We start from the raw sequence: 8,233 nt of genomic DNA on the forward strand, positions 1-8,233 counted from the left end.
GTCTGTGTCAGTGTTTGCTTCTCTGGGTCTCTAGAAGGCTAGAGCTGGGAATATTTGGGTACTGGTGGTGAGAGCCGAGTCATGACTGACCTGAAACAATGGGCTATGCAGGCCATACTGCTTGAGAATACAGCTAACCGGAATCATTCCTAGACCTCACAAATAAACCTCACAAGGTTCAACTTCAAGAAGGCTGCCATTCACCTCTCCTTGGCTCTACCACACAGAGAGGACAATGCCTTAAGGACCCCTCAGCTTTAACCTTTTTTGCTATTGGCAATTTCCAACCTATTTCGGCTGCCACTGTAGGCTGCAGCCAGTCTGCCATCTCATGGTGTATCACCCAGTTACTCACAGCCCTTTCTCACTCTCCTCACTGACTATATGTGAAGCGGAAGTATCAATGTCCCAGTTCCATGAAATGATCCATTTTCCATTTGTCCTTGGGGCCATAGACTGCACATGTGCCCATTAGGCCCTTAGAGGGAAGGAAGCTGCCTACTGTCGTTTCTTTCTTTACAACATCCGTAAAATCCGCCCCTTTCTTTCTGAGCACTCTACCAAAACCCTCATCCACACCCTTGTCACCTCTCGTTTAGACTACTGCAATCTGCTTCTTGCTGGCCTCCCACTTACTCACCTCTCCCCTCTCCAGTCGGTTCAAAACTCTGCTGCCCGTCTCGTCTTCCGCCAGGGTCGCTTTTCTCATGCTACCCCTCTCCTCAAGTCGCTTCACTGGCTCCCTATCCGTTTTCGCATCCTGTTCAAACTTCTTCTACTAACCTATAAATGTACTCACTCTGCTGCTCCCCAGTAACTCTCCATACTCGTCCTTCCCTACACCCCTTCCCGTGCACTCCGCTCCATGGATAAATCCTTCTTATCTGTTCCCTTCTCCACTACTGCCAACTCCAGACTTCGCACCTTCTGTCTCGCTGCACCCTATGCCTGGAATAAACTTCCTGAGCCCCTACGTCTTGCCCCATCCTTGGCCACCTTTAAATCTATACTGAAAGCCCACCTCTTTAACATTGCTTTTGACTCGTAACCACTTGTAACCACTCACCTCCACCTACCCTCCTCTCATCCTTCCCGTTCACATTAATTGATTTGATTTGCTTACTTTATTTTTTGTCTGTTAGATTGTAAGCTCTTTGAGCAGGGACTGTCTTTCTTCTATGTTTGTGCAGTGCTGCGTACGCCTTGTAGAGCTATAGAAATGCTAAATAGTAGTAGTAGTGCAACAGAAAAGTCTTTCACTCCCTCAATATGTAGTTCCCAGGGTGAGATCACAGATGCCTTTGCTTGATTCCTAGGATCCCATCATGACTCTTACATCCTCTCACACTCTAAAATCTATAACAAGTTTGAGACTAAGGGCCAGATCACTGGAGGCTGGCTTCTAGTAAATCCTGGGTACATAAGGGATGAAATCTTTGTGCCCTCTTTAAGCTCATAACACATATGCAGAGGCATTCTAGTATTGACTAATCACTATAGCTCAAAGCTTGTTTCACACCCAACAACTGTTGTTTGCTTGATCTCATCCCCCACAAGTAATAGGGACTACCCTCAAAGGATGTGGCTCATGATCCCCATAATGACACCCTGACCCAATGCAGATTCAGAAGAGTTCTACAAAAGGTTCTACTGGCAAACCAGGGGCATCACTTAGAGGACCTTTGGCCTGCTCAAAACCCACTTCTGACTGGACTGATTAGGGAGAGAACTGCTCTATAGCTTGGACAAAGTAGGTCAAGTATTTATGGCATGCAATATGCTACATATTATGGCAGTAAGGCACAGACAAACCCTTCCAGAGGGTGCAAAGATGCAAGACCAGAACATAGAGGAGGATGCCAAACCACCCATACAGGAGAAGCCATCCCTTCTATAATAGCTGGGCCAGACATCAAGAAATCAACTTATATACTGACATTTTCATTGAAAGTATATAATTATATTTAAGCAAAAAGTATATTCAGTGATCTTTATTCCCTTCCCCATCTTCCCAGTTATGATGGCTGTGCTCTAAATGCTCCCCATCCCATCTCCCCACGTATGAAGGAAATATCTTTTTTCCCTTTCCCTTTCCCCTCTCCCACTCCGTACTCTTCTAAACATGTCTACTCTCCACCCTCTGCAAACTCTGGATGTCACAATGTTCTGGGTTGCTGAAACGGGAGTCGCTGATCTCAGATGAGCTCAATGGTGCATCACCTAGCAGTCCAGTATGGCATGCTTCACCAGTTCCTGCACACTGATGTTCCCCTCCTATACTAGCTGTGTCACCTTTTGTTTGTTCTGCTTGGTCTTTGATGGGGGGGGGGGGGCAGATGAATCCTTATCTGCAGCCTCCATGTTTGCTGTAGCAGTGCCAGAAGCTCTAGCCTCCTCCTCCTAATGTCTCTCAGGTGGCCACTGGCAGACCTCTGATATTGATTGGCCACTTCCAGTGTCTTGGAATTGCTGTTCATTGTCAGTCCTAGTATGGCTGCTTGGCTATCTTCTGCATCAGAAACCATGTCCTCATTATCATGTAAGGAATCAGTTATATACTATCACTATTTGAATAGAAAATGATGCCAGATAAAGAGTATATGGCCTGTCCAGACTGCCCATCCATACCATCCAGTATCTTTTCCTCTCCCTTAGAGATCATATGTGCTTGTTCCACCGGGAGGCCGTGCCACATACAGTACCTACCACCCTTTCTATAAATAAGTATATCCTTAGATTACTCCTGAACTCTGAGACTTATACAGAGGCACTATCACCTCCTTTTTTTGCTGGCCATTCTTCTTCCTGTGCATCCAAGCATCCTTCTGGCTTTCACTGTTGCCTTTTCTACCTATTTGCCAGCCTTAAGATCCTATGATATAACCATTCCTAATTGCTGCTCTTCTTTTGTGCACAGAAGTACTTCACCCCCTATAGCATAGTCCTTGGGGCACACCCAGCCAGTCGGAGTTTTCAGGAAATTCCCACTGAATTCAATGGGGATATTCTGAAAACCCCAACAGGCTGGGTGTGCCCTGAAGACTGCTGTGAAAACCCCTGCCCTATAGTGTATTGCTCCCTTTTTTTTTTTCAGTCCAGATGCATGACCCTGTATTTTTTATCATTAAATCTTAGCTGCCAAATTCTAGATCAGTCTACAGGTTTTACTAGATCTGTCTTCATGCTATCTACACCATCAACATTGTCTACTCTATTGCAGATTTTGGTATCAGCCAAGAAGAGACAAACCTCTCCAGACAGCTCTTCTGTAATATCACTCACAAAGGGGTCCTTTTACAAAGCCGTGATAAAAAGTGGCCTGCGGTAGTGTGGACGCGTCTTTTAGGTGCGCGTTGGGCCATTTTTTACTGCTGCTGGGAAAAAGGATATTTTTAATGGCCTGGGAAATGGGCCTGCGTTAATATTAAAACTAGTGTGTGCCTATTTATGGCCTCAGCCCTTGCCGCTACCCATTGACCTAGCGGTAAAGGCTCATGTGCTACCCATGCGGTAACCATGCAACGCATGCCAATGTGAGCATGCTGCTAGTTACTGCTGGGAACGCCCCCTGCAGTAGAAAATAGAAAACTATTTTCTGGCGCGGGATTCAGCGTGAGCCATAATTGGAATTACTGCTAGTCACACGTGCTACCCTGGTGGTAGTGTCAACTGGGTGCGTGCTACTCACACGTTAGCCCTCCCACGAAAATGTGTCTATAGACAATATGACTTTAAATGTGCACAGAAATGGGCCTTCTCTTTTTTCATTATAGATAAAACTCTCCAGACAATAATTCTGTAAATATCACTCACAAAGTGTGTCTACACACTATACAACCTGAAATGTGCACAGAAATAGACCCTCTTTTCTGTCATTATACAATAATGTTTGTTCTAAATGCGTGTAACACTGACTGTCATGGGCCACCTGGCCGTAGTCTGATACATGTCCAGAAACCTATCCTAATGAAGTTCCATGCTGTCCCACACATCAACATGCCCATAGGTCAGGTGGTCCTCTCATGAGCCAATTTTCTGGAATGTTTTGGAGGCATACAATATGCAATAGGAGGCCATACACGCAGCTCTTTTTGAGACTGATACACAATACTGCAAGCAATGCAGATGAGGCAGATCTTGTGATAGTTGCCATCACAAGGCTGAGGTTTCCATGATCAACTGAGCATTCTAATTGGGCTACAAGGCTTGAGATCATAAGGTACTTTTCTGTGTACTTAGCATCTAAGGATCCGCAGTTGGTGGTCTTTCAGGTGATTTTATCAAACGCAATCCACTTCTGAACAAAAAATACTTTTGTATAAAATGGATTCTCAGACGGCTAACATGGATGTAATAGAAAGTCCAAGATAAGCCAAATTCTTCATTGGTCCAATGATTTTTAACAAACGCAGTTTTATATACAATTTGTATTCCTCATTAACTGCAAAATCTTCAGTCTTCAAATAGGAATTCTTCATTACGATTTCTTAATTTTCAAAGTTCATATGTGACACAATAAACACATATCACTTATCTTAAACAAATGCCGTCCCTCCTCTGCGATGGACTCTTTGCTTCAATTTATGGTGCCTCAACCCTGATGCAGATATTCAAAATATGAATTTGTGTCAGGAGAGGTGGCCTTTGTTCTTTATGGTTAGGATACAGCATGCAAGGACCCTTCACACATGTGGATCAGACCTAGGGCACTCCAGCACTAGTGCTAGCATACTTGTCTACTTAGAAGCCTTCCATCCAGGCCAGCTAACAGACTATCAGAAGATTGCATATTATATGATGTGGGGCTCACAGAATCCTGACAGTGCTAAAGAATGCCTATGGAGAGAGAGCTGGAAATAACTCTATAGCTGTCCACAAAACCCTAAGGGATGTCACCTTTTATGGCACAGGGACTGAAGCCTAGACCCAGTCATTGATATATGAAACTAATCATCTGCATACGATCTAGTTATGCAGGATGGTCCAATGAAAGGGGTGAGAGAGCATGAAGTATGGGTATGGAAGAAGAGATGAATGTTAGATATACTTACTGGTGGACCCTGTCTGTCTACATGTGTCCAAGTGGCTCAGACAATGCAAGGCCTCATCAATGGTTTTTAGGACCTGGCTCTTCTGCTCAGTAAGTAGGTCTTCTTGACCAGGTTGGGATCTACCACTTGCCTTCCTCTTTGCATTGTTTGAGCTCTTGCCATTTTCTTTTTATTTATTTATTTGTTACATTTGTATCCAGGTAACAAATGCAAAAGGGGAAAATACCGCTTTAGGTTTTATAAGACAACAATAAGGTAAGCGAATCTGATCAAAACAGATTTGCAGAAAAATATTAATGGGGGGGGGGGGGGGGGGAAGAAAGACCTCAGACAGGTGATAATCAGCCTGCTTCCAGACAGGGCATCCTTTCCCTGAAGAAGCCCCATAGGCGAAACGGGTCCGTTGGGGATGCCCGAGCACTATGCTGCTTCAAGCTAAGTAGTTTTTGTGCTCTTTTGCATTTTATGTTTTTGAATGCTTTGATGAACACAGTGAATGTAGCATATTTATTATTAAAAAATCACATAAAAATTTGTTCACACCACGGGAGGAGGTTGGGTTAAGACCAGTGATTGATATATGGTGATTTCTCAAGAGCAATTCCAGTAATTTGGCTGATTATCACATGTCTGAGGTCTTTCTCCCCCCCCCCCCCCCATTTATTTTTTCCTGCAAATCTGTTTTGATCAGATCCGCTTACCTTATTGTTGTCTTACATTTGTATCCCACATTTTCCCACCTATTTGTAGGCTCAATGTGGCTTACATAGTACCGGAGAGGTCTGCTATGAAGCAAACGGGGCGGATTTCATTAGATCCTCAGTGTCTCTATTGTTATGGAAGATGGAGTTGTCTCAGAGACAGACTCCAACCTGCATCTTCTTGGTGTAAGCACTTATGCCAAATAGGGTCTTGTGGTGCTTGAGCATTTCTTGCACCATGACTTCAACTTCTGCTACACAGAAATTGACCTTTCTGGTAAGGGTTTGCTGCTTCGATGTCATGGTTCACAGTGTAGCAGCACAAGTGCTGGGTTTTCTAAATAGCTAGACCCTGACTGGAGTAGAATGGGTAAACTTGAATTAATTGCTTTATCAAAAAGTACAAAGACTAAGGGCACACTATGAATTTACAAAGTAGCACATTTAAAACAAATAGGAGAATATGTTTTCACTCAATTTATAGTTAAGCTCTAGACCTCATTGCTGGAGCAAGTGATAAAAGCAGTTAATGTAGCTGAGTTTAAAAAATGTTTGGATAAATTTCTGGAGGTAAAGTCCAATCAAGAAGGGGAGAATGACCATGGGTTCCAAAGACAAGAAGGACAATCTTGATACTTGAGATTTGCTGATCAACAGACTCAACACAGTACTGTTTCAATCTGACATTCATGTCATCAGATTTGAAGATTTGCATTATTGCTCCAAAGGTCTTTTTCAAGACCAATCCATTGAATTATTGACTGAAAAGGTTTACTTTTAAAGAATTTGATATCCATTTATTAAAAGACTCCTGAGGCAGGCCGTTTGGCTGAAACACATTACTGTGTTGAGTCTGTTGATCAATAAATCTTCTCAAGTATCAAGATTGTCCTTCTTGTCTTTGGTACCTGTGGTCATTCTCCCACTGTCTTCCCCCTTTTTTATCTGCTTTTTTCCGTGGGACTTTAGAGTTTTCAGCCCCGGCGAATTTCTGCTGGTAAAATCCCATAAACCAGTATTAAGGTAGAACTGGCGAAAGCCACTGCTTATCCTTGAGGTTAGGTAGCATGGAATCTTGCTACTTTTGGGGATTCTGTCAGGCACTCTTGTGATCTGGACTGGCCACTGTTAGAAACAGGATACCAAGATAGACGAACTATTGGCCTGACCCAGGCTTATGTTGCTTAATCACCATTTGAAGAATTATCAAGTCAGTGCATAATCAATAAAAGTTTTGAACAGTAATAGGTTTGTCAATTCTATGTCACTATGGAGCTTAAGCATATGGAGTCTCAAAATACCTATATAGACGTCCGTGTGCTTGAAACGTCCAAATTCTGATTTTGCAAATGCAGAAAAGGATCATCCAACACTGCAGTATGTCCATATAGCAAGAGGGCATGTTGTGGGTGTGTTCTAGGAGAGACTAGGGAGGGCCTAAAATCAGGACGTCCAACAGCAATAACCAAATGGGAAGAAACATCCACTTCTAAAAAAGACCAATTAGGATCTAGTAGATACTAAACTTATCAAATCACATTTTCCCATCCACGACTGAGACATCTGTATCAGGAAGAAGATTATGACTGACAGTTATATATAACATTTTCTTTACAGAATACTAGCACAAGTGGTATAAAACATGCTTACACGTCTGGCATGATTACTCACACCAGCCCTATAGCTGATGTAATTGTTTGTAGCCAGATATTAACAAGAACGTATATAAATTATAGAGTGCTATAATTTATATGCATATTTACACACTCCACCATCTAAACTCCACCCATGCACATACCCACCAGTAATGTATGTGCTATCAATGTTTGTACTTTTCCGCTAGTTGGTATTCTATATGATTTGATTTGATTTGATATGTTGCTTTTTACTGAGGTATAAAGGCAGTTTACAATCAATAATAAAATATTTAAAAAACCTAAAATGAGAAAGAGCACTACAAATCTCATCAAGTAAAAATTCCGAAAAAAAAGTCTCATATCCTTTTTAAGCAAAATATGGTAGAAAAAGCTATGTTTTCAAAGGTTTATGAAAACCTAAACAGGAAGGAGCACTGCGAATTGTGTCAGGTAATGAATTCCAAAGAGAAGGGCCAATATAAGAGAATACTCTCTAGTAGTTGAAGGTTTTATCATATCCAAAGCAAGAAGCTGAAGAAGGTCTTTCTGTGATGAACAGAGTGTCTGTTGAGGCACATGTTTCTTTAACATCTTTGAAAGATAGACTGGAAGACCCAAATGATAAGACTTGTATAGATTTGTAAGGTCATTTACTCATGCAAGTGGCCACTAGGATACTCCCAATTACAGGCATTCCTGGAGCCTAAAACTAGACAACCCCTTACACAATTACCCCTGGTCTGTCTCTTCACTGATTTTCCCCCCATGCCAAATTTGATCCCATTTCATTACATTTTTGGAGAGTTATTTTTGACCTCAGACAGTCAGATTTTCTCTTCCCTTT

Source organism: Microcaecilia unicolor, chromosome 3, assembly GCF_901765095.1.
Source record: "Microcaecilia unicolor chromosome 3, aMicUni1.1, whole genome shotgun sequence".
Classification (NCBI taxonomy): domain Eukaryota; kingdom Metazoa; phylum Chordata; class Amphibia; order Gymnophiona; family Siphonopidae; genus Microcaecilia; species Microcaecilia unicolor.